This window comes from Oryctolagus cuniculus, chromosome 7 (assembly GCF_964237555.1).
Source record: "Oryctolagus cuniculus chromosome 7, mOryCun1.1, whole genome shotgun sequence".
NCBI classification, from domain to species: domain Eukaryota; kingdom Metazoa; phylum Chordata; class Mammalia; order Lagomorpha; family Leporidae; genus Oryctolagus; species Oryctolagus cuniculus.
In genome coordinates this window covers 113,828,411-113,855,125 of record NC_091438.1, presented here as the reverse complement: position 1 = coordinate 113,855,125, position 26,715 = coordinate 113,828,411, and the positions used below count along the sequence as shown (strand labels likewise).

General features: G+C 42.6%; 1 long non-coding RNA gene across 1 annotated transcript in view; it reads right to left on the bottom strand.

Annotated features, from left to right (window-relative positions):
• LOC127493452 (uncharacterized) overlaps positions 1–26,715 on the bottom strand; it is a 139,665-nt gene that overhangs the window by 1,146 nt on the left and 111,804 nt on the right. The gene's annotated exons all lie outside the window — the stretch shown is intronic.

Genomic DNA, 26,715 nt, shown 5'->3' with positions numbered 1-26,715 from the left:
CCCTCCCTGCAGTACTTTGGATATCATTCCACTAGGCCCATGTGGTTGTAGTTGCAATTGGCTCTGTTCTTTGCTGTGTTCCTTAGCAGTGTTGCTCAGAGCAGTGGTCTTAGGGAGCTACAGTTAAGAAGCCCCGGGGGGCGGGGGGGCCCTAATATGGGAAAGCCAAATGATCCTGAGGCCAAACCTGGCTCCTGTTTCAGGGCCTGGAAGCACAGCCCTTAAAAATATCAACATTGTGATTTGCTAAAGTCCTGACTTATCATGCATGGAATATTTGGAAAGAAGGAGTTATTTTTGTTGTTGTTTTTAGCAATAAATAACACAATCTGACTTTTTAGCACTGCAGAGAGGTCTAGGCAGCCAAGATAGGAAGACCCCCCCAGCAGGGTGAATTTCTAAAGCCAGTTTGTGCACGAGCCTGAAGCTCCAGAGGGACTTGAGTCTTAGCTGCCTGAGGCCAGCATCTCTGGTGCTGTTTTTCCTAGGAATGGCAGGCCTTCTAGGGCAGAGGATTGCGACAACTGCCTGGGGTGTTGCAGCTGGCTTTTGACCTGCAGGAATGCACGAATTTAGCAAATCTGTAGTTTTGCCCCCTTGATGGCTGTGTGGAGCAAGTAGGGACTTTTAGGAGGCTTTTTCCAGAGATAGAAATAATCAATTCCATTAAGCAACCAGCAGGCAAACACAGTCATCCTCAAGGCCTGGCTCAGATATCACCTTCTGCATCCAAACCTTTGCCTGTCTCAATCCTTTGGGGCCCTATGATGTTCACTTCTGCTATGTGCCTGATTGGAACCACACTTGGAGCCTCTCAGAGGCAGGGCGGGTCTGATGCACCTGCTCCAGGGCCATGCAAGGTACCCTGTACTCTCACAGCATTTGGATGAATTAATGCATAGCTTCATTATTTCTCTAACACAATGTTACTTCTTTCCCATGGCCTACTTTCTGAGTAATCTTTTCTTCCCTAGGCATTGTATTAATTTCCTAGAGCTGTCATAACAAAACACAATGAATGAAGTGGCTAGTATTGTCTGGCAGTCCCACAGGCTGGAAGACCAAGATCAAGATGTCCAAAGGTTGGCTCCCTCGGCAGGTGTGAGGAGGAATGCATTCCAGGTCTCCCTCAGAGCTTCTAGCAGTTGACTGGCCATCTTTTGTCTCATTGGCCTCTAGAAGTTTATGGGTAAATGGCAGGGTTCTTGTCTTCGCACAAGAAAGAATTCAGGCATGAGACAGAGAGTAGTGGAAAGCAAAATAGCAAGGTTTATTAGGGTAGGGACATCCGTAAGAACAGATGGGCACCTCTCCAGACAGAACCTGAGAGAGAGCGCCCAGTCGCTCAGACAGGGGGAGAGCAGGGTTACATGATTGAATGGAGAGAGTACACCTGGGCAGGCCAGGCGGGCGGCTCAGCAGCGAGGCAGAGGGCTGAGCGCGCAGTCTGGTTGAGGCTGGGGGGTGTTTTTTTTTTTTTTTTTATCTTTTATTTAATGAATATAAATTTCCAAAGTACGTCTCATGGGTTACAATGGCTTTCCCCCCCATACCGTCCCTCCCACCCACCACCCTCCCCTTTCCCACTCCCTCTCCCCTTCCATTCACATCAAGATTCATTTTCGATTATCTTAGTATACAGAAGATCAGCTTAGTATACCTTAAGTAAGGATTTCAACAGTTTGTTCCCACACAGAAACATAAAGTGAAAAATAATAGATGATTTTTTTTAAATGATGATGAAATCAGATCAGACCTATTGTCATGTTTAATCCCAGTGAGAGTCAAGTTGGGAATTGATAGTTTCTTTTCTTTTTTTTTTTTTTTTAACAGAAGATCAGTTTAGTGTACATTAAGTAAAGATTTCAACAGTTTGCACCCCCATAGAAACACAAAGTGAAATATACTGTTTGAGTACTCGTTATAGCATTAAGCCTCAGTGTACAGCACATTAAGGACAGAGATCCTACATGAGGAGTAAGTGCACAGTGACTCCTGTTGTTGACTTTACAAATTGACACTCCTGTTTATGGTATCAGTAATCTCCCTATGCACCAGTTATGAGTTTCCAAGGCTATGGAAGCCCCTTGAGTTCTCCGACTCTTATCTTGTTTAGACAAGGTCATAGTCAAAGTGGAGGTTCTCTCCTCCCTTCAGAGAAAGGCACCTCCCTCTTTGAAGACCTGTTCTTTTCACTGGGATCTCACTCACAGAGATCTTTTTGCCAGAGTGTCTTGGCTTTCCATGCCTGAAATACTCTCATGGGCTTTTCAGCCAGATCTGAGTGCCTTTAGGGCTGATTCTGAGGCCAGAGTGCTATTTAGGACATCTGCCATTCTATGAGTCTGCTGAGTATCTCACTTCCCATGTTGGATCACTCTCCCCTTTATTTATTCTATCGGTTAGTGTTAGCAGATACTAGACTTGTTTATGTGCTCCCTTTGACTCTTAGTCCTTTCATTATGATCAATTGTGAACTGAAATTGATCACTTGGAATAGTGAGATGGCATTGGCACATGCCACCTTGATGGGATTGAATTGGGAGGCTGGGGGGTTTTAAGGGGATGGGTTTTTGTCTTCTCACATCTCCTCCTGAAACAAAGACTGTATGGGTATAAATACTAAAAACTCCTATCTGAGTTTTCCCCTTGAAGTTATCAGACAGGGGGAAGCCTGGCTGGAATTGCCCTGTTAGAGGAAGGATGGGCAGGACCCCCTGGAGGGTCAGGATCCTGAGCAGCATATTTGAAACGCAGATATCAGGCAGAAGGGGTGGGGACACCCACCTGGCAGGTTATCTGGTAGAAGGGGCAGGGCAGGATGAAATACTGGGCTGCCCCCAAAACGTTATCGGGATGACTTTGAGATGCATATGCTGGACCTAAATGTCTCCTTGGGCCTTTGGCACACACACATAAGCTCATATCTGACTTCCTACCTAACAGAAGCATCGCCCAGATCTCTGCCTTCAGGTTTATGGGCCATTCTCCCACACTATGTCTAAGTTTCCCTTTTACCAAGGACTCTGGTTATACAAGTAGACTTCAAAAAATTTGTGGAAAAAAGGGAATTAAAAATCAATTTATTTTTGTGCAAAAATATTAGCAATGTGCTTGTAGTTTTTTTAATAATACACATTTTCCAAAATTTTTTGAAGCTCCCCAGTTGGATTTGGGGCCCACCCCACTCCAGTATGACCTCATTTTAACTCATTACAGCTGTACTGACCCTTTTCCCAAGGAAGTTAGGAGTTTGATTTATGGCTTTGGGGAAGAGGGGAAGACACAGTGCCAATCCAGTGTAACAGGAATGTCTTAACCTGGTGATATTCACAGAGCTCTGACCCTTAGCCTGCCTGAGGTCAAAGACTGTGTCTTCTTTTTTTGTCAAGGATGAGGTTTATTCAGAGGAACCCCACTTAAAAAAAAACTCATTCTTCCTTTCCAACTTCAGTTTTGTCAATTACATTTCAGATCAGAAAATAGAGCAAGTCACTTAAAAATTATAGTAAAATTGGAAGAAAAGTAGAGTAAATAATCCTACAGCCTACTCCTAACTCTAAGACTCTGGGGTTATTCCTGGCATTCAATAGCCCAAGGCTCCTTATCATTCCCAGGAGGTCCTTCTTACTATGATTATGATCATTATTATTATTATTCTCCTTTTTAAGATCTATTTGCTTTATTTGAAAGAGAGAGTCACAGAGAGAGAGGGTGGGGGGTGGAGAGAGAAAGAGACAAATCTTCCATCTGCTGGTTCAACCCTAAACTACTGCAACACTTGGGAAAGGGTCACGCCAATGCCAGGAGCCTGGAATTCCATCCAAGTCTCCTACACAGCTGGCAGGGCCCCAAGCACTGAAGTCATTTTCTTCTTTCTCAAGCACTAGCAGGGAAGTGGTTTGGAAGTGGAGCAGCTGGGACCCAAACCAGTGTTCACATGGAATGCCTGTGTTGCAGGTAGCTGAACCTGCTATACAATGCCGGCCCCTACTCTTTTCCTTTCTTTACTTAGCAGCAGACCTGGGCATTTGACTCTGCAACATCTCTCTTTTTTATATTTTTTTTTGACAGGCAGAGTGGACAGTGAGAGAGAGAGAGAGACAGAGAGAAAGGTCTCCCTTTTGCCGTTGGTTCACCCTCCAATGGCTGCCACAGCTGGCGCGCTGCAGACGGTGCATCACGCTGATCCGAAGCCAGGAGCCAGGTGCTTCTCCTGGTCTCCCATGCAGGTGCAGGGCCCAATCACTTGGGCCATCACCACTGCACTCCCTGGCCACAGCAGAGAGCTGGCCTGGAAGAGGGGCAACCGGGACAGAGTCCAGCGCCCTGACTGGGACTAGAACCCGGAGTGCTGATGCCGCAGGCAGAGGATTAGCCTATTGAGCTGTGGCGCTGACCTGCAACATCTCTCTCTCTCTCTCTCTCTTTTTTTTTTTTTTTTTGCAACATCTCTTTTAACAACTATCTTGTGTCTAACACTGTAGTCCCTCTCCTTTCTTGACACCCTCACTCTGGGAGTCCCATTGCCCACAGTTGCACAACTCAGTTAACAGACAGCTATTGCCATTGTTATCAGTAAATGGAATATCATTTTTATTTAATCATTGGATAATTTTATATACTTTGTCAATCTACAGTTTTTTGCTGTGTTTGAAGCTAAACTCACAATTTAATTTTAAATAACTTGAAGAAGATAGTATCCAAACAGCCTGAAAAGAGCTCACACTCAGTTGCGAAATGATGATCTAGCTTTCTCCAACTCTCTGCTACTTTAAAGAACTACTGGATCTGAGCTGGCGCCACAGCTCAATAGGCTAATCCTCCGCCTAGCGGCGCTGGCACACCGGGTTCTAGTCCTGGTCGGGGTGCCGGATTCTGTCCCAGTTGCCCCTCTTCCACGCCAGCTCTCTGCTGTGGCCAGGGAGTGCAGTGGAGGATGGCCCAGGTGCTTGGGCCCTGCACCCCATGGGAGACCAGGAGAAGCACCTGGCTCCTGGCTTTGGATCAGCGCAGTGTGCCAGCCACAGCGTGCCAGCCATGGCAGCCATTGGAGGGTGAACCAATGGCAAAAGGAAGACCTTTCTCTCTGTCTCTCTCTCTCTCTCTCACTGTCCACTCTGCCTGTCAAAAAAAAAAAAAAAAAAAAAAAAAAAAAACTACTGCATCTGTCATTGCCTGGTATTGATGTGATCAAACACATTTGTTTACCTCCATCAGCTACTTCTTTCCTTTCTGCACGTTTCTCTACTCATATATGTATGTCTCTGTAACTGTCATCATTCATATCCATTATGCATCCATGTTTTTTGGTACTCTTTCTTCCTGATATGGCCTTTTTCTGTAATCCCTAACTCACCCACCAAAACCAAACTGAAATGCTGTATTCTCCATGAAGCCCAGCAATACTTCCCAAGCAAAAGTACTCACCCTTTCCTCTGAACTCTCACTGTCCTATGTGGGGACTTTTGTCTGCTACTTAATCACTCTCTACTCACCACTTTTCAACTCCAATTCTAAGTTAGTCAGATTCTCAATCTCAGTTTATTCATCTGTTCAGTGGGAATCAAAATGCCAACATCTAGAGTAGTTATGAGAATTATAACAATAAATGTAAATGTACTAGGATACAGTAGATGCACGATAATCCTAGTTCCTAGTTCTCCATTCCCCATGCCAGGGTTTGTGTTTTTATTCATTTCTGTACCGTATCATTCTCTAGAACAGCACCTGGCACTTGGTTGGATGTTTAATAAGAGGTAAATGCATGGATGAATGGTAAATTGAATGACCTATGATAAAACAGAATACTTGGGTTACTGCTTGTGTCTAAACAATGACAGAGATGAGGTTTTGTTGGCAAAAAAATCCAATTAATAAATAAAGGAAAGCATTTTTTGGACTCTCTCTGCGGTCTTCCTCACCCCCCTCACATACACATATATCTTATCTTTTTATTCACTCTTACCCAGATACTCAGCTGTCCTGTGACTTCTTTATTCAAGCCTGCATTTCTCCATGAACTTGATTTATTCTTTATATTCTCTCTTCTTTCTCTCTCATTGTCCATTAGGATTTACCTGTCCCTGTGCTAATGGCTTACAGTTCCAATTATCACAGAAAAAATATTTGTTTGGTGTGAGGAAGGGCTTATGGTGTGACACCCAGCCATCCTGATAGCCCCTAATGATTCTCCCACTTTGTAGTTTCATGCCCACATTGTATGGCTAATCTATAAAAGAGAAAAGGATGCTTCCATTGTGTTGTGAGGGGGTACTCAATCTGCCTACAGATAGATAGACTCATGCAGAAAACGCCTGAGGTTTCCTGCCAGCAGCGAGCCCCAGCTTGTCACCAATGTATGTTATGATATCACACACTATTATCTTCTCAGTATTTTATTTATTGCCCAAGTCATCCATATTCAGTATGGAAGGGTACTGCATAGGGCATGAACTCCAGGAAGTAGATTGTTAGGGACCATTTTCACAGCAAGTTGCCACATTATTACACTCTTCCTGATGCCAAAGAGCAAGCCGGTTGTTTTGGTTGTTGCTGCAATAATTGTACCTATGAATGATTAGCATGGCTAACATTGATTAATTATGAGAGGGAAAGCAGAAAGAATATGTAGATTTTCCAACTGCAGTCAACCCCTCAGGTGCAGTAGCCCAGGCCAACACTTGATTCAATCTCTTTGCAGACTTTAAGCTTGAACTAGCAGCCAGGTCACTCTCAAATCTCTGGAACACAGAAACTGTCAGAAATACCACACATGTAGTTTTGTTCCAGGCTACTGTGTTAGGAGAGAATTTGCTGCATAGCCATAGATGACTAACAGATTGCTTATGAGCTACTGACCCGAACAAGGAGGAGTAAAATTCCTGGATCCCAGGAAGCATAGGTCCAGTGAGGGAGAGATTGGGGACAGATGAAACCAGCAATGTCTCTCAAGTTTCTGCCAACTACACATATGAGATTCTTTCAACCATGTTGTAAAATTGCATGGCCATTTTCTACAAAAGATGGACATCTGCAAATGCTAACACTCAGAAATTTCACTCATGGGTATGTGACCACTAAAAAATAGATTCATCAAAGACAAAAACAAAAATGTTCTGGGCAGCATTATTGAGATATCTCAATCCAGGAACAACCCAATTGCCCATCAATGCTAGAATAAGTAAGCAAATTCAAGTATATTCACTGAGATCCTGTACAGCAGTGAGAAGGCAAAAACAAGCTACAACTATACAGAACAATATGGATTAATACAATTTTTACAAAGAGCCAGACATAAGAATAACTGTGTGTGTTTCTATTTGTATAAAGTCTAAAAAGGCAATGTCAGCCTGTAGTGTAGGATAGTGATTCTTCCCAGATGGAGAAATGAGGGAGGCTTGCATGTGCTCATCATGTTTCAGTTCTTCATTTCAGTGCTGATAACCTGGGCAGATTCCCCCTTGGAGTTATTAGTGAGCTATACACTTATATTTATACACTTTTCTGTATGCTTGTTATATTTTGGTATACAGTTTACCTGCAAAATACCTTGCAAATTTTACAAAAAGTGTACCTCAGATGTTTCTTTATATTAAGAAGCAAGAATGGGATAAAAAATTCTTAGCTTATTATTAACTTGCTCTGAGCCTCCATTACCTAAAAACAAGTACCACCCATACCTCACACGTTACATAAAGCAAGTATGTATGACATTTTATTTAATTTCAAGAAAATTTTATAAACCAGCTGATACTATACTCACTTAATAATGTAGAAGCAGAAGTACAGAGAAACTGTCACTCACCAGGAATTACAACCCAGGTCATAGGCTGCACTTGGATACAGATGCCTGGTACCTTTATTTATTTTTTTTGAATAATGTGATTATCATGCTGCAAAGAGACAAGGTATGTCTTATATTCCTTGAGTACATGTGTAAGGTATGTGCATGTTAGATCTGTATATGTGTATGTATGTATCTGTGTCTACATGGATATGAGTGTCTGTGTGTGCATGCCTACCTATATACGTGTGAGAGTTCATGAATTGTTATGTGCACCAGGCTTTGTCTGTCCAGTGCCAAGTCCTAGGGGAAACTAAAAAAACAAACATGTGTGAAGATTGGCTGGGGTGATTCCAAATATTTGATTTTTTTGGCACTGTGTAATTGAAATATCTGAATAAACTTTATCTCTGCTTTTCACCCAGTTATTTGTCAGTAAAGAACCAGGCCTCGTGACCCACTGGCAAATTGAGCAGTGTACACTTCCCTGATGTTTTCTTTGCTGCTATTCCTTCTCCTCTACTTAGAAAGTTAAACTTCTGGGGCTGAAACTGTAAAATAGTAGGCAAAGCTTCCACTGCAGCACCACCATCCCATATGGGCACCCGTTCATGTCCCTGCCCCTCCACTTCCAATCCAGCTCTCTGCTATGGCCTGGAAATGCAGCAGAAAATGGCTCAAATGCTTGAGTCCCTGAACCCACATGAAAGACCCAGATGAAGTTCCTGGCTCCTGGCTTCACATCAGCTGAGCTCCAGCCATTGCAGCCATTTAGAGAGTAAATCAGTGGATGGAAGACCTTTCTCTCTATCTCCCTCTATCTGTAATTCTACCTCTAAAATAAATAAAATTCTTAAAAACAACAACAACAAAGAATGTAAAGGCCAGCTCTGTGGCATAGTGGGCTAAGCCTCTGCCTGCAGCACCAGCATCCCATATGGGCACTTGTTCAAGTCCCAGATTGGCTCTTCTTCCAATCCAGCTCTGCTTATAGCCTGGGAAAACAGTGGAAGACGGCCCAAGTACTTGGGCCTCTGAACCCTCGTGGGAGACCTGGAAGAAGCTCCTGGCTCTTGCCTTCAGATTGGTTCAGCTACAGCCATTGTGGCCATTTTGGGGGAGTGAACCAGCAGATGGAAGACCTTTCTCTCTGTCTCGCCCTCTCTCTATCTATAACTCTACCTCAAAGTAAATAATGAATAAATAAAATATTTATTTAAAAAAGTAAAACTCCTAGGGGCAAGTGTTTGGCAGAGAAATTAAGACATTACTTGGCATACTCACATCCCCTCTCAGAGTGCCTGGATTCAGGTGCCGACTCTGCTTCTTATTTCAGCTTCCTGCAGATGCACACCCTGGGAGGCAGCAGGTAATGGCCCAAATAGGTGAGTTCCTGCCACCCACATGGGAGACGTGATTGAGTTCTAGTCTCTTGGCTTTGTCCTGGCCAAGCACCAGCTGTTGCAGACATTTGGGGAGTGAACTAGTACATGGAAAATCTCTGTGTCTATTTCCCTCTGTGTCTTTCTGTCTTTCAAATAAATACAAATTTTAAAAATATTCATAAAACTCCTTCAGTGAAGCTGAATTGCACTCAGTGAGAGACTACATTTTTCATTCTTTCTTCCATTGTGGGAATGCATGGAATCTCTAGGTCATCTCTTTACTTTTTTAAAGATTTATTTATTTATTTGAAAGTCAGAGTTACACAGAGAGAGAAGGAGAGGCAGAGAGAGACAAATAGGTCTTCCATCTGCTGGTTCACTCCCCAGTTGGCTGCAACGGCAGGAGTTGTGCCGATCCGAAGCAGGAGCCAGGAGCCTCTTCCAGGTCTCCCACAAGGGTGCAGGGGCCATCTCTACTGCTATTCCCAGGCCCAGAGCTGGATTGGAAGTGGAACAACCAGGTCTCAAACCGGCACCCATATGGAATGCCGGCACTACAGGCAGCGGCTTTACCCACTACGCCACAGTGCTGGTCCCAAGGTCACCTCTTTAAAAAGTAAATCAGGTTTGGGTGTTTGGCTTAGTAGTTAAAATGCTCACAGCTCATACTGGAGATGCCAGGTTTGATACCCACCTGTGGCTCTTGACTCTGGCTTCCTGCTGATATAGACCCTGGAAGGCATCAGTGATGGCTACAGTTGTCGGATTCCTGACACCTATGTGGCACACCTGGATTGAATTCCCAGTGCCGAGCTTCGGTATTGGCCAGCCCTGGCCATGCAGACATTAGGGCAGTAAACCATACGATGGGAGTGCTCTCTCTCTCTTTCTCCCTCTCCCAAAGAAATAACTTAAAAAACAGTGTTTTGTTGTTGTTGTTGAACCTACTTTTTTGCCTCTTGCAGGCTGAAAATCAAATGAGACAGTAATCCAGCCTCAACCAGAGATAAGACACTTGGAGTGACTCATGGAGCAGAGCTGCACCACTAACCTGACTACTTAATTTGGACTATCAGAGAAAAAATAAACTTCTGTTTCACATAAGCTTAAAAAGTGCCCTATGACAGGCATTTAGCCCGTACCCTCCCTAATGCATGTAGCCTTGTAGGACACATGAACAAACACCTCAGCCAATAAGAGAGCAGAGGATGGATCCCCAAATGAGAGACTGCTCTGCAGTGGGAAGCCCCAGAAGGCCTGATAATGCCTCCTGCATACTTGCTACCCAGTTTTGTGTATACACCTTCTTGTTTGGTCCTTACTACAAGTACAAAAGGACTTCAAAAGTCCTTAGAAAATGGATTTAAAAATAATGCACATGTTCAATGAATTCTTTGGAGCCCCCTTGTATGTAGAGTAGGAATTAAGTTTATTCTTATTTTCCAGAGAAAACAAATCCCAAAGGTTTTGCTCACATTAACAAGAGACTTGGAACAAAAAACTTTCAGCATTCCTGGAATTTCTGGAAAAGAAGCTTCATGACAACTTGAGATTGAAAGAAGTTTTCTGATGGTGACTTTGAACCATTTTTGCCAGGAAAGAAACATGAATCAGAGCCAAGGTCTAGGCCTCAACTATACAAAAATGAAATAATGCAAAAATTTAAGTAACCTTACTTTAATCAGCCTACCTCTCTCTCCCTTGTCAATTTTGTACTTAAGTTAGAAAAACTGAGTACCCTTTGATTATAACCCAGCCTTTCTCATTTAAGTCACTTTAAAAAAAAGACCTGTGATTTTTGTTTGTTTGTTTTTCACATTATTCGACAGAGAGAAAAAGACAGAGAAAAACACCTGTTGGTTCACTCCACAAATGTATTCAACTGCCAGGATTGGCAAAGCTAAAGCCAGAAGTCAGAAATTCAATTTAGGTCTCCACATGGGTAGCAGGGACCCATGTACTTGATCCATTCTGTGCTGCCTTCCAGGGGAAGTTGGAATCAGGAGCACAGTGAGGACTGAAGCCTGGGCTCTCTGATTCAGGACATGGGCATCCCAAGCAAGGTCTCAACAGCACCCTAAGTCACACCCTAATAAAACAGCATGGGTGATCTACAGAACACCAGGGTGCTTGTGGGAGACTCACAACAAACCTCTGAAGTACTTTTATTTTTCCCAGACAGAGAAACCAAGGCTCGCAGAGATTAGGCAACTTGCCCCAGTACCACAGAAACAAAGGGGATCATCTGCATCAAACACTGAGTATCTTGTCTGTCAAGGTTAAAGAGCTTGATAAAATGTTTGCTACCACAGGGTGGGCATCCCTAAGCCAAAAATCTGAAATCCAAAATGTGCTGAAATCTGGACTACTTTGAGTCCCTAAGTGATGTTCAAAAAGTTTTGGATTGGGGAGTATTCAGATTTGGGATTTTTGGGTTAGAGATACTCAACCTATAAAACCTATGCAAATATTCCCAAAGCTGAAAACTCCAGACTCAGAAATACCTCTTTCCCTAAGCATTTGCAATAAGGGATATTCAACCTGTATTTTGAATGGAAAGTAGGGACCTACATTGATGTCTCCTGGCTCTATATCCAATGTCGCACTTGGCTTCTGTCCTGTGTCTTTCCCTGTTGGACCTCCTTGGTAACCTACCCAGTAATGATGGTGGCATCCCTTAGGCGGCCCTGCTTCTGTAGAGGGTGTTGTTCTACATGCTTTCTATTTATTAACTTAGTCCATGCCTTCCAACCAAAGTCCCCCAGGTACACAACTGTAGTTGAAAAAAATAGGGTTGATTGACTCATTGCAATGAGGAGCAGTGCACATTGGAGGGAGTGGGTGGTGGCTCAGTAGAGGTGTCAGAAAGGACTTACAGATGGGGTCAGCTGTGTGGCATAGTGGGTATAGCAACCCATATGGGAGTCTATTAGAGTTCTGGCTGCTCCACTTCCCATCCATCTCCCTGCTAATGGCTTGGAAAAGCAATAGAAGATGGCTCAAGTGCTTGGCTCTTGCACCCACTGGGAGACCAGGAAGAAGCCTCTGGCTCCTGGCTCCTGGCTTCAGCCTGGCCCAGCCCTGGCCCTTGCAGCCTTTTGGGGAGTGAACCAGTGATAGAAGAGCTCTCTCTCTCTCTCTCTCTCTCTCTCTCTCTGTAACTTTGTCTTTCAAATAAACAAAATAAATATTTTTAAAAATAAATAAAATAAATATTTTTTAACTTTTATTTAATGAATATAAATTTCCCAAAGTACGACTTATGAATTACAATGGCTTCCCCCCCATATCGTCCCTCCCTCCCACAACCTTCCCCTTTCCCACTCCCTCTCCACTTCCATTTACATCCAGATTCATTTTCAATTCTCTTAATATACAGAAGATCAGCTTAGTATACATTAAGTAAAGATTTCAACAGTTTGCTCCCACACAGAAACATAAAGTGAAAAATAATAGATGATTTTTTAAATGATGATGAAATCAGATCATACCTATTGTCATGTTTAATCCCAGTGAGAGTCAAGTTGGGAATTGATAATTTCTTTCTTTCTTTTTTTTTTTTTTTTTTACAGAAGATCAGTTTAGTATACATTAAGTAAAGATTTCAACAGTTTGCACCCACATAGAAACACAAAGTGAAGTATACTGTTTGAGTACTCGTTACAGCATTAAATCTCAATGCACAGCACATTAAGGACAGAGATCCTACATGAGGAGTAAGTGCACAGTGACTCCTGTTGTTGACTTTACAAATTGACACTCCTGTTTATGGCATCAGTAATCTCCCTATGCTCCAGTCATGAGTTTCCAAGGCTATGGAAGCCCTCTGAGTTCTCCGACTCTTATCAAAATAAATAAAATAAATATTTTTAAAAAGAAAACAAAAGAAAGGACTTATAGGATGTGAGACTGGGTTGGGTGATTTTGGAGAGAGTTCTGCTCTATGTTGGGTGCTGTCAGGAATCAGGAATGATTTTATGACTTGAATTCTAAATGAATGTTATCTAGAAGAAGGGAAGAATAGGAGGCAAGAGACGTAATTAGGAAAGAGGCAGCCATCATTCCTAGCAGCTAGGAGAGGGACATGTTGATATTTCTGCAGTTTGCATGGTGACCTTGTTTTTGTCTGTCTGTGCTTAGAAAGAAATTATGAAAAAATATGTGAGTTTGTATTAATCTCCTTTTTGGATTATTTATGCCCAGCAGGAGAATGCCACAACCTAGCTGGTAGTGCGGGGCCAGCACTTAACAACACAAAGGCCTAATTTGCAGTGCTAAGCTGGTTCATAGAGCTATCTGCAGTCAAGGGCTGCTTTTCTTTTCTCAGTTATTTCATCTCTAAGACAAAACTATGGGTTAGATCCTATTGATATCCCCAAGGAACAGATGAGGAACATGAGATACAGAGGATGAAGGCCAGTTATCAAGGTCTCACAGCCAGCAAATGGAAGAGTTAAGGTTAGAGCTCAGGCAGCGCAGTGTGGCCTCCAAATCTTCCCTAGGAACAAGCAGGGCACTGCATTTCTGCATTCATCCTGAGAGGAACTCCTACTTCATTCTCCTGGGGCCTGGTCCTACCTGTGAGCCCATGGCGGGCACAGTCCCCCATCCCTGGACCCACACCATTGATTCTCCACACACCCGCAGACCTGCTGTCTGGAAAAGAGTGGACATTTTTGACATGGACAGCCTGCCCAGCTGGACCAGAGGCTCATTCCCATCCCAAAGTCCCTGGAAACCTGCTCCGCCTTCTTTGCTGGACACCGCCACAATCACCCTCCATTCCTCCCCAACGACCTCCCCACCCTGGTGAGTGAGGCCTGATTCTGGAGGGGCTGGGCCTAGGACCTGCCCAGCCTCAAGTGCCTGTTGTGACATCCTAAAGGAATCTGATGCAGGCCCCCTGGGCTGTTTCCAGAGAAACAAGCTAGCTGAGTCCCTACTTGATAGATAAGCATCCTCTTAGCGAGTTACTTGACCTCACTGAGGCTCACCAGCTGCAAAACTGGAGTCGATAGTGTCCCTCTCGTGGAGTTGCTCGCAGGGTTGGATGACGTCATATGTACGACATGCAAGACCCACACAAGAGTGGCTGCATTTGGGAGAAAGGTCTTAACACACAAAGGCTCTGTATGTGTTGTTTGTTGTTGTTATTGTTGTTGTTGTTAGGAAATGGGGAAGGGATTAAGCTTCACATTTGTGTTCATACAGCCAGAGTGAACAAGAAAGGGCAAAACAAGTTACAAACTGTCCCATGCAGGGGAAGTGGTCTGTAATATTCATCTTCCCCTTCTCTTATAAGTAGCAAGGCCAGTGCTGTGGTGTTAAGTTTAAGCCTCCACTTTCAGTGTTGGCATCCCATGTGGGCACCAGTTGGAGTCCTGGCTGCTCCACTCCCTATCCAGCTCTCTGCTATGGCCTGGGAAAGCAGTGGAAAATGGTCCAAGTGCTTGGGCCCCTGCACAGGAGACCTGGAAGGAGCTCCTGGCTCCTGACTTCAGATCATCCTAGCTCTAGCCTTTGTAGCCATATGGGGAGTGAACCAGTGGATGGAAGACCTCTCTCTCTTTCTCTTTCTCTCTTTGTAACTCTGCCTCTCAAATGATAACTAAATAAATCTTTTAAAAAATGATACAAGTAGCATCAGAATGGGGATGGATCCTAGTGGTTACAAGCATCGACCCTGCAGTCAGACTTCCATGGCTGAAACCCTTGCCCCATTTAGCGCTAGTTGTGTGACCTCAAGCAAGGGGCTTTTCTCTTCTGTGTGTGATGCAGAATCACACTGTGCTCTGCATGGAGGTTGGGAGCATGCAGGGAGTGGTTGGACCATGACACACTGTCAGCCAAGATGGTTCCCTCTATTGCCCTGGCTCCTTGCTAGGGTGCTTGCAATTTAAAAGGGGTGAAAGGGAAGGGGCAGTGGCATGAAATGCCATCCCAGCAATTTCAGGCTTCAGGGATCTTGAGGGAGGGAGAATATTCCGTGAATACAGACTGTGAGCAGTGCAGTATGGGGCCAGGCCCTGCTGTCATGTGGATCACTGGGGAGATTTAGTCTCTGTAAGACATTGAGTGCAATGGAAAGAGTACTGCATTTAGCAACAGAATATCTGAGTTCTAGGTATGATGCTGCTGCTTTTTGGATTTTTTTTTTTTGACAGATAAGAGTTAGACAGTGAGAGAGAGAGACAGAGAGAAAGGTCCTCCTTCCGCCAATTCACTCCCCAAATGGCTTCCATGGCCGGCGCTGTGCTGATCTGAAGCCAGGAGCCAGGTGCTTCTTCCTGGTCTCCCATGTGGGTGCAGGGCCCAAGCACTTGGGCCATCCTCCACTGCCTTCCCAGGCTACAGCAGAGAGCTGGACTGGAAGAGGAGCAGCCAGGACAGAATCCGGTGCCCATATGGGATGCCAGCGCTGCAGGTGGAGAATTAACCAAGTGAGCCATGGCGCCGGCCCCTGCTTTGTGACTTTGAACAACTCTCCTCACTGCCATCTTTTTCCTCTCTTCCTCCACTTTAACAGAAGCAAGCATCTGTAAACCAAAGGTTAAACATTTTTGCTTTGCTTTAGTTTGGTCTTACAATAACTCTCTCCATTATGTAATGCCACTATTCCCATTTGACAGATGAGGCAATCCAGACTTAGAGGGGATAAGGGGCTGGTCCAAGTACATACAGATAATGAGCATCTGAGCTTTGAAGCAAGGTGGTCAGACTCCTAGAACCTGGGATTTTTACCATGATGCTTCTATTTCATTGCTTGGAACCCTAGAGAATCATTGCCCTCTGCTTTCTTCCAAGTGGCTCTCACATCAGATGGCCAATGGATGTGACCGGTGCTGTACTTTGTTAGCCATGAACTGCATTGTAGTGATGTGATGTCCCACTCACTGTGCCTATAGAGGGTAGCATTGGTCTGGGTGTTTCAGAAAGGCACATTTCAGCTCTAAATGAGAACAGCCCTTCCACACAAGTGCTCCTGAAAGAGCTGAGCTGTCACCCAGTAAAAGTGGCCAGTCACTGAAGAGCCCAGCACAGTGCAGGGGGCAGCACAGGCTCTCCATTCAGTAATGCCCCCTTCCTCTTCCTTTCTTCTGCTCTCCACTGTCTGCACTCGAGATTCAGGGAATTCTGAGGTTTCTGTGAGGTTACCAGAGCCCGACTTGACCTGAGTGTAGTGGAGCCAAGCTGATCACAGCCTCTGGGGCTGGGGTGGACATGTGGGGAAAACATTTTTCCTGAACTCTGGCTCAGACTCATTCAACATCTGTTGAAAACAAGGGAGTTTACCACACAGCTCTCTCACAATCAAGCAGTCAATTAATGTTTGGCTCCCCCAGAGTGACCTTTCTAAAGAAAAATGCCATTTAAAAATGTTTCTCTGCCTCTCTCCATCTTTCTGAGAGGAGATTCTGAGGCCAACCATGGAGAAACTGTCTTTGGTTTCCCCCTTGCATATTGTTGTTCTAATACCCTGGGCCAAAGCATGCAAAATGGACTAGTCGGTGTACCCTGGGGTGACCCTGGTGTACCTGGGTGGAGACAGAGAGGGGCTGAGGCGAAAGGACCGACAGGAACGCAAAGGCTCCTAGGGTTTCCCTGCCAAGGCCTCCCTCTGAGAGGATAGGAGAGCCCTGTTTCCTTGGGAATGGTATGTGGGTGGAGGGTGCTCACAGCGGGGGCGGGGGGGGGGGATGCTGTGATGCCATGGGGAATTTTCCATCATTGTAAGATCTAGAGCCCGACAACCCAAAGTGCTCTCCACAGGCCAGCGGAACCATCACCTATGAACTTATGATTACTTGACATGCAGAAGCTTAAGCCCCTGCCAAGTAACAGAATAGAAACCTGCACTTCAGGACCCGTGCTGTGGCATACGAGGCTAAGCTTCTGCCTGTGGCACAAGCACCTCATATGGGCTCTGGTTCATGTCCCATCTGCTCTTCTGCTTATCCAGTTCTCTGCCATGGCCTGGGAAAGCAGTGGAAGGTGGTCCAAATGCTTGGGCTCCTGCACCCATGTAGGAGACCCAGAAGAAGCTGGGTCCAGCTGTTGTGGCCATAGGGGAGAGAATCAGCAGATGGAAGATCTCTCTCTCTCTCTCTCTCTGTAACACTACCTCTCAAATAAATAAACAAAATCTTTTAAAAAATTTTTAAAAAATTTAAAAAGCTGCACTTGATTAAGACCCTCAGGCAGTTCTTGGCATTCTCATGTTTAAGAAGCACAGATCTTGATAAGATTGATTCAGAGTTCCTAGCTAGGTTCCATGGAAGTCCAAAGCCCTAGAGCCTGCTGGAAGTCCATATTCCTGCCCAGAATGTCTGTGAACTCGCAGACCTCTTTTTCACCTCAGGTGACTAGAGAACAAGTTTATGGAGTTGTTACTCTTCCTTGCTCAATCATTCTGTTTCACTTGAACCCCAAATGGATACTTAATCCCTTCTTCAGTTTCCACCAGAAAACAACAGACAAAGAGCATTTGTGTTCAGGTCTTTCCCAATTGTGCTAAGTGGAAAGGATAGAGCAAAGCAACCACTTCAATCACTTGGCTACGAACACTAGACTTGTCTGTTCTTTGACCACAAAACAAAGTGGTCCTGGTTCCTCTGCCTCTTCCAGTTTTCTGCTAATGCACAACCTGAGTGGCAGCAGGTGTTGGCTGAAGCATTTGGGCACTGCTACTCCTGTGCCTGGAGTTTCAGGCAACTGTCTTCAAAGCATGGCCCAGACACAGCTGTTGCAGGCATTTGGAGAGTTAACTAGCAGATGGAAGACAAGGAGATAGAGATATTGATGAGAAATCAAACTGAAGTATTGGAAATAAAGAATTCAATATGTCAAATAAAGTGGAACATCTTAACAATAGACTCAGTGAGGCAGAAGAAAGAATATGTGAGCTACAAGACAAATCCTTAGAAATATCTCAGACAAAAGAAAAAAAAATAAAAAAGTTGAAAATAGTGTTCAAGACTTAAGGAATACTATCAAACAACAAAACATGTGTCTTAGGAGTTTCTGAAGGTTTGTAAAGAGAGAATGGAATATGAGACCTCTTCAATGAAATAATAGCAGAAAAATTCCCTAATTAGGAGAACACATAGTACAGGAAACACATAGAACTCCTAACAGACATGATCAGAAAAGATCTTCACCGTGACTCATTATACTCAAAAGCAAAACATAAAGGAAAGACCCAAAAATGTGCAAGAGAGAAACACCAGAATTGCGGCAAAGGATCTCTAATTAGATTGACAACTGACTTCTTATCAGAAGGTCTACAAGCTAGCAGAGAATGGATAGATATAGTTCAAGTACTAAAAGAAAAAAAAAAACTCTTAACCGAAAATACTGTACCCAGTGAAGCTCTCATTTATAATTAAAGTGAAATAAAGGCCTTCTAAAACAAACAGAAATTGAAAGAATTTGTCACCATTCATCCAGCCTTACAGAAGATACTTAAGGATGTGCTACACAGAGAAACAGAGAAAGAAAGTCAGCATCATGAAACAACGTGAAGGCAGAAAACCTCCTAGTAAAAATACAAAGATCCAAAACAAACAATAGGAATATTTCTGGAAAAATTGAAGAACCACACTCTTTCTCATCAATAATAATCTTGAATATAAATGGCCTAAATTCTCTAATTATAATATTCAGACTGGCTAAATGGGTTAAAAAACAAGACCCATCTATTTGCTGCCAACAAGAAACATATTTCATCAATAGATACACACAGACTAAAAGTGAAAGGATGGAAAAAGATATTCCATGCTAATGGAAAGCAAAAATGAGCAGGAGTAGCCATCCTAACCAGCCAAAATAGATTTTAACACAAAAACTGTTAAAAGATACAAAGAAGTGCATTATGTAATAATTAGGAATCAATTCAATAGGAAGATGTGAACATAGTAAAGGTATATGCACCCAATGCTATAGAGTCTGGCTATTTGAAACAAATTTAATGGTTCTAAAGGGAGACACAGGTTCTAATACAATAATAATGGCAGACTTCAAAACCACACTTTTGCCAATGAACAGATCAACTAGACAAAAAAATCAGCAAAGAAACAACAGAGCTAATTTACACTATGGACTAAATGGACTTAATTGATATCTACAGAACATTTCATCCCACAGTTGAAGAATATACATTGTTTTGATCAGTGCATGGACCTTTCTTTATGATAGTCCATAAGCTAAACCATGAAGCAAATCTCTGTAACAAATTTAAAATAATTGAAATCATACAATGAACCTTTTATGACCACAATAGAATGAAGCTGGAAATTAACAACTTGAGAAACTCTAGAAAATATTCAAACACATGGAGACTGATGGCTTGCTTCTGAATGAACAAAACAGAAATTAAAAACTCCTAAAAAATGAATGAAGATGGCAACACATCAACACTTATGGAATACAGCAAAAGAAGTGATAAAAACCTTAGGTAAATTGGGTATAATAGAAACATACTTCGACACAATCAATGTACTATATGACAAACCCACAGGTAACATCATATTGAATGGGTAAAACCTGGAAGCATTTCCACTAAGATCTAGAACCAGACAAGGATTCCCACTCTCATTATAACATAGTTCTAGAAGTTTTTGTCAGAGCAATTAGGTAAAATAAATCAAAGTAATACAGATGGAAAAGGAGGAAGTCAAATTATTGCTGTTTGCAGACTATATGATCCTATACAGAGGGATACCAAGAGATATTGGAATTGATAAGAGAGTTTGGTAAAGTTACAGGTTATAAAATCAGCATAAAAACATCAATAGCCTTTGTATACACAAATAATGACTGAGAAAGAACTTGTAAAATCAATGCCATTCGTTAAAATACTCCATGTCCTCTGGAATTCATATGGAAGCTTCTTTGAGAGAAGCAGAAGGGGTCTTTTGAGTGATTGCTTCATTCATACATTTGTTGACAAGAAGTTATAAAGGATCTACTGTGTACAGGAATTCTTCTAGGTGAACAGTCTGCTCTGCATATGCAAACACTCTTGAGATGAAAGGAACATCTGCAAAGCCTAATGTGGTCATAGATCAGACCACAATCCCAAAACGACTTAACAATAAAGGTGATTTATTTTTAGCACCTTTTCGCTAACTCTAGTCTGTTTCTCAGGTGATTTGGAGTTGAAAGAGAGAGAGAGAAAAGAGGAAAATTAATAATTTTCTTTCAAAATTTAACAACATGCTTACTATAAAAAAAGCAATGTTATAGAATTTATTGTGTTTAAAGATTTATTTATTTATTTATACAAAAGGCAGGGTGACAGAGAGAGAAGAGAGGAGTGAGGGAAAGAGAGACAGAGACAGAGATCTTTCATCCACTGGTTCACTCTCCAAATGGCTGCAACAGCCAGCTTGGGGCCAGGCCAAAGCCAGGAGCCAGGAACCTCATCCCGGACTCCCTCTTCCATGTACGACAGAGGCCCAAGTGATTGGGACATCATCCACTGTTTTCCCAGGTGCATTAGCAAGGAGCTGGATTGGGAGCTGAGCAACCAGGAATCAAACCAATACTCTGCTATGGGATGCCAGCATCACATATGGTGGCTTAATCTGCTAGGCCTAGGATTCATTCTTAAAACACTCTTGTACGGGCTAGCGCTGTGGCGCAGTGGGTTAAAACCCTGGCCTGAAATGCCGGCATCCCATATGGGCACCAGTTCTAGTCCCGGCTGCTCCTCTTCTGATCCAGTTCTCTACTATGACCTGGGAAAGCAGAAGAGGATGGCCCTGCACCTACCTGGGAGACCTGAAAGAAGCTTCTGGCTCCTGGCTTTGGATCGGCGCAGCTCCTGCCATTGCAGCCAATTGGGGGAGTGAATATCGGATGGAAGACCTCTCTCTCTCTCTCTCTCTCTCTCTCTCTCTCTCTCTGCCTCTCCTCTCTCTCTGTGTAACTCTGAATTTCAAGTAAATAAACAAATCTTTTAAAAAAAATCAATGCGATTCAAAATAGCTACAAAAAAGTTTAGATACCTCAGGATAAATTTAACCAAGGATGTGAAAGATCTCTACATTAAAAATTACAAAACATTAAGCAACAAAATAGAAAAAGACATCACAAAATGGAAAAATCCTCCATGTTCATGGATTGGATTAATATTATCAAAATGCCCATTCTACCCAACACAATTTACAGATTTAATGTGATCCCAATTGAACTATCGAAGACATTATTCCCAGATCTGGAAAATGAACCTAAAATTCATATGGAAACACAAGAGACTCCAGATAGCTAAAGCAATCCAAAACAATAAAAATAAATCTGGAGACATCACAATACCTGATTTCAAGACATATTTTAGGGCTGTTATAATCAAAATAGCTTGGTACTGGCACATTGACCAATGGAAAAGATTAGCAACCCCAGATATTAATCCACATATCTACAACTAATGTTTGACAAATGAGCAAAAACACTCCCTGGATTGATCTTAACACTCAAACAGTGTTGGAGAAATTGAATCTTCACATGAATACAAATCAAAGAAGATACTTACCTTATACTTTACACAAAAATCAGCTCACAATAGAGCAGGAATCTAAATCTAAGATCTGAAACCATCAAGTTACTGGAGGAAATACAGGAGAAACATTGCAAGATATTGACATGGGCAAAGACATCTTGCATAAGACCCCAGCCACACAAGCAATCAAGTAAAAAATAGATAAATGGGGTCATATCAAGCTAAGAAGCTTCTGCACAGAAAATGAATCACTCAACAAAGAGACAACTGATCGAATGAGAGAAAATATTAGCAAAATATACATCTGACAAAGGATTAATATCCAGGATATATCAGGAGTTGAAGAAACTCAACAACAACAAAACAAGTAATCCAATTAATACATGGGCTAAGGATACAAAAAGGCATTTTTCAAAGGATAAAATACAAATGGCCAACAGACATATGAAAAGATGATCACGATCACTAGCCATCAGCTAAATGCAAATAAAAACCACAATAAGGTTTCACCTTACTCCAGTTAGAATGGCTACCATCCAAAAAAATATGCTGGCAAGAATGTAGGGGAAAAGGTACCTTAATGCACTCTTGATGGGAATGCAAACTCATACAATCATTATGGAAAACAGCATAGATTCCTCAAAAATCTGAAAATAGAGCTACCAGATGACCCATCAATTCCACTTCTGGGAATTCATCCAAAGGAAATGAAATCAGCATATGAAAGAGTTATCTATACTCCCAGGTTTTAGAATCTCAACTCACAATAGCTAAGATATGGAATCAACTCAGATGTCCATCATCTGATGACTAGATAAAGAAATTATGGTATATGTACACAATGGAATACTACAAAACCATTGAAAAGAATGAAATCCTGTCTTTCACAACAAAATGGATGCAACTGGAGACCATTATGCTTAGTGAAATGAGCCAGTTCCAAAAAGACAAATATCCTATGTTTTTCCTGATTTGTGGTAACTAATATACAGAGTACCAAAAATGAATATGAGCAAAATTGACATTTTAAAATTTAATTATTGTTTATAGCCCTTGTCTATACTCCTGAACCACAGTGGTTTTTCCTACTTGCTACTTATTAAATTCTGTATTTAGTGGAGAGTGGAGCTTATGATTATAAGGAAAATTGGAAGTATTTCATTGTAAAAATTAAAACAAAAATAAGAAAAGAAGAAGAGAAGGTGGGTGTGAGGGATGGAATGGGGAGGATGGGAAGTATAATTATGCTCTTAAAGCTGTACATATGAAATAAATGAATTTTTCCTTTTATAAATAAAATTTGTTAAATAAAAAGTACACTTTTTTTGAAAAAAAAAGAAGCAAATTCTAAGTGTTACAACTTGAATACATCTTGAATATATGATGTCAGTGAAACAAGCCAGTCACAAAATTATGCATATTATATGGCTCATATGAGGAATATAGAGTAGTGGAAGTCACAGAGATAGAAGGTAGACTGGTGGCCACCAGAGGCCATGGGGAGGTGGAAATGGGGACTAGTGCTTAATGGGTACAGAGTTTCAAATGTGCATGAACAAAAAGTCTAGAGAAAAGAACACTAGTGAATTCTACACTTAGAAATGGTTAAGATGGTAAATTTTATATTGTATGGGGGCGGAGCTAAGATGGCGGAATAGTGAGGGCGCACACCGATAGTCTGGGAAAATTTGGTTTAATAAAAGTGGAGTTACAGTAGCCTCAGAAAAAGGATCAGGAAAAAATTGCAGAGGAAACTCTTCTGGATCTAGTGGCTGTGACTCGGAGGACCTACAGGGAGACCAAGGTCATTCACCACATGGAAGCCAAGCCGCAGGAGCTGCAGGGTCTGTGCGCCACTGCTGGAAGGGGAGTGGATGTGACACAGACGACCAGTGGGGAGAGCAGGGATGCCCAGGGCTCCGAGTCCGCACATCAGCGCTGGAAGGGGAGGTGAGCTCAGTAACCCGAGACATTGGCGGGGAAACGGTGGACAGAATCTAGAGGGAAGCGGGCTTGAGGCAGGAAAGTTCACCAGACTGACTACAGGAGAGAAGGAAAAAAAAAAAAGGTTGGGGGGGTACTGGTACAGATGAATTTCTCTCTCCGCCAACCTTGCAAGGGCGAGCAAGAGAGAAAGAGCAGGCCCCACTCTGGATATACATAACAAAAGGGGAGAGCTAAGAAACTGAGGCGCTACAATTCAGTAGCCTAGGCAATCCAGTGGGAGTCCGCAGGAGAAACTGAGCCCGCACAGACTCTTTGGGAAGAAGCCAGAGATAGGAAGCTAAATACCATCAATTCTGCTCAGCCGTGTGGTATTACTTACCTCCTGAATAAAAAAAATAAAATAAATAAATAAATGAATAAATAAATAGAAAGAGAGAGATTTACCATGCATAACCTGAGGGTGTCACCTTTGCATACCCGTAACCCAGAAGAACCAAGCAGAGCTCTCAGGCCACACCCATCTCAAGCCTCCAAGGCTCCTCCAACAGCAGACAGTCCACTTAACACAGACATAGTATTAAAAAAAAAAACTCACAGTGAGGGAAGAAGAATTAACAATGCCAAGCAACAAACACAAAAATCGAGGGAACAAGATCGATGATGACACTATGACACCTCCAAATAAACAAAACACCCCAAGCCAAGATTATGAAGATGATGAGATAGAAGAAATGCAAGATACGGATTTCAAAACATTTATGATAAGAACATTTAGAAGTTTTCAAAAGCAAATCCTTGAACTACAGAAATCCTTATTGGACAGGATTGAAAATCTCTCTCATGAAAATGAAATTTTAAGGAAGGATCAAAATGAAACACAGAAACTAGTAGAACAGGAAAGTGTGATAGTGAAGAGAAATCAAAATGAAATGAAGAGCTCAATAGATCAAATGACAAACATATTAGAAAGTCTAAAAAACAGAGTCAGTGAAACAGAAGAGAGAATATCAGACTTAGAAGACAGAGCACAGGAAAACAAACAGTCAAACCAAATAAAAGAAGAGGAAATTAGAAATCTAAAAGATATTGTTGGGAATCTACAGGATACTATTAAAAAAAAAAAAAACAACATTCGAGTTCTAGGAGTTCCTGAAGCCATGGAGAGAGAGAAAGGATTAGAAGGCCTTTTTAGTGAGATACTAGCAGAGAACTTTCCGGGTTTGGAGAAGGACAGAGACATCCTAGAACAGGAAGCTCATAGAACCCCTAGTAAATATGACCAAAAGAGATCCTCACCACGACACGTTGTAATTAAACTCACCACAGTGAAACATAAAGAAAAGATCCTAAAATGTGCAAGAGAGAAATGTCAGATTACTCTCAGAGGATCTCCAATTAGACTCACAGCAGACTTCTCATCAGAAACACTACAGGCTAGGAGGGAATGGCGAGACATAGCACAGGTGCTAAGAGAGAAAAATGGCCAGCCTAGAATATTATACCCTGCTAAGCTCTCATTTGTGAATGAAGGTGAAATAAAGACCTTTCAGAGCAAACAGAAATTGAAAGACTTCGCCGCCACTCGTCCGGCCCTGCAAACGATACTTAAAGATGTGCTACACTCAGAAACACAGAAACACGGCCATCAATATGAAAGAAGGTAAAGGAAGAAGACCTACCAGTAAAAGAGCATGGGAAACTCAAAGCATATACTAGAAAATATCTCTGGGAAAATGGCAGGGCAAACTCACTATGTATCAATAGTCACATTAAACGTTAATGGACTTAACTCTTCAGTTAAAAGGTACAGACTGGTTGAATGGATTCAGGAACAAAACCCAACTTTTTGCTGCTTACAAGAAACACATCTCTCTAACGAAGATGCATGCAGACTGAAAGTGAAAGGTTGGAAAAAGCTATTCCATGCCAACAGAAACCAAAAAAAGCAGGTGTAGCCATATTAATATCAGACAAAATAAACTTTAATACAAAAACTGTTAAGAGAGACAAAGAGGGGCACTATATAATGATTAAGGGTTCAATTCAACAGGAAGATGTAACTATTATAAATGTATATGCACCTAATTACAGGGCACCGGTCTATTTAAAAGATATGTTAAGGGACATAAAGGGAGATTTAGATTCCAATACAATAGTACTGGGGGACTTCAATACTCCACTCTCAGAAACAGACAGATCATCCGGACAGAAGATCAACAAGGAAACAGCAGATTTAATTGACACTATTGCCCAAATGGATCTAACAGATATCTACAGAACTTTCAATCCTACATCTAAAGACTTTACATTCTTCTCAGCAGTGCATGGAACCTTCTCTAGGATTGATCACATACTAGGCCATAAAGCAAGTCTCAGTAAGTTTAAAAGAATTAGAATCATACCATGCAGCTTCTCAGACCACAGCGGAAGGAAGCTGGAAATTAGCAACTCAGGAAACTCTAGAAAGTATGCAAACACATGGAGACTGAACAACATGCTCCTGAATGAACACTGGGTCATTCAAGAAATCAAAAGAGAAATCAAAAACTTTCTGGAATGTCGCTCCCCCTCTTCGTGGAGGAACGACACTAAACCCTGCCTAGGCTTCATATCCGAGTCACGGCACCATTATGTCACTCCCCCTCTTCGTGGAGGAACGACACAGGACCCTGCGCTGTTCTTTTGTCTGCTCGGCCCTCCCCGGGTTTGCTGCTGGTTCTTCCTGGGTTGGCTACCGTCCCTCCACCTCCGTGGAGGGGCGGTTTCCCCTGCCACTTTCCCCACTTCCGCGGGGGAGCGGCACACCGTCGGCCGGCTCTCTAGGGGGCTGCACAGGTGTTCCTTCAGATGTTCCTGGTGCATGTTGTCTCTCTCCTCCTTTATAGTCCTCTTCCACCAATCCCAACTCTGCTACCCACATGCCGAGTACGCTGCTCTCCTCCAATCAGGAGCAGGTCCTGCTGTTTATTGGTTGAACTGGAGGCAGCTGTGTAGAAGCTGTTTCCTCCTCTCCCAGCGCCATATTGTGGGAGAGCAGATGCATAGAATAAGTCTTAATTCCAGTAACTTAGTCTAGTCCGAGTTGCTCCCAGTTGCTC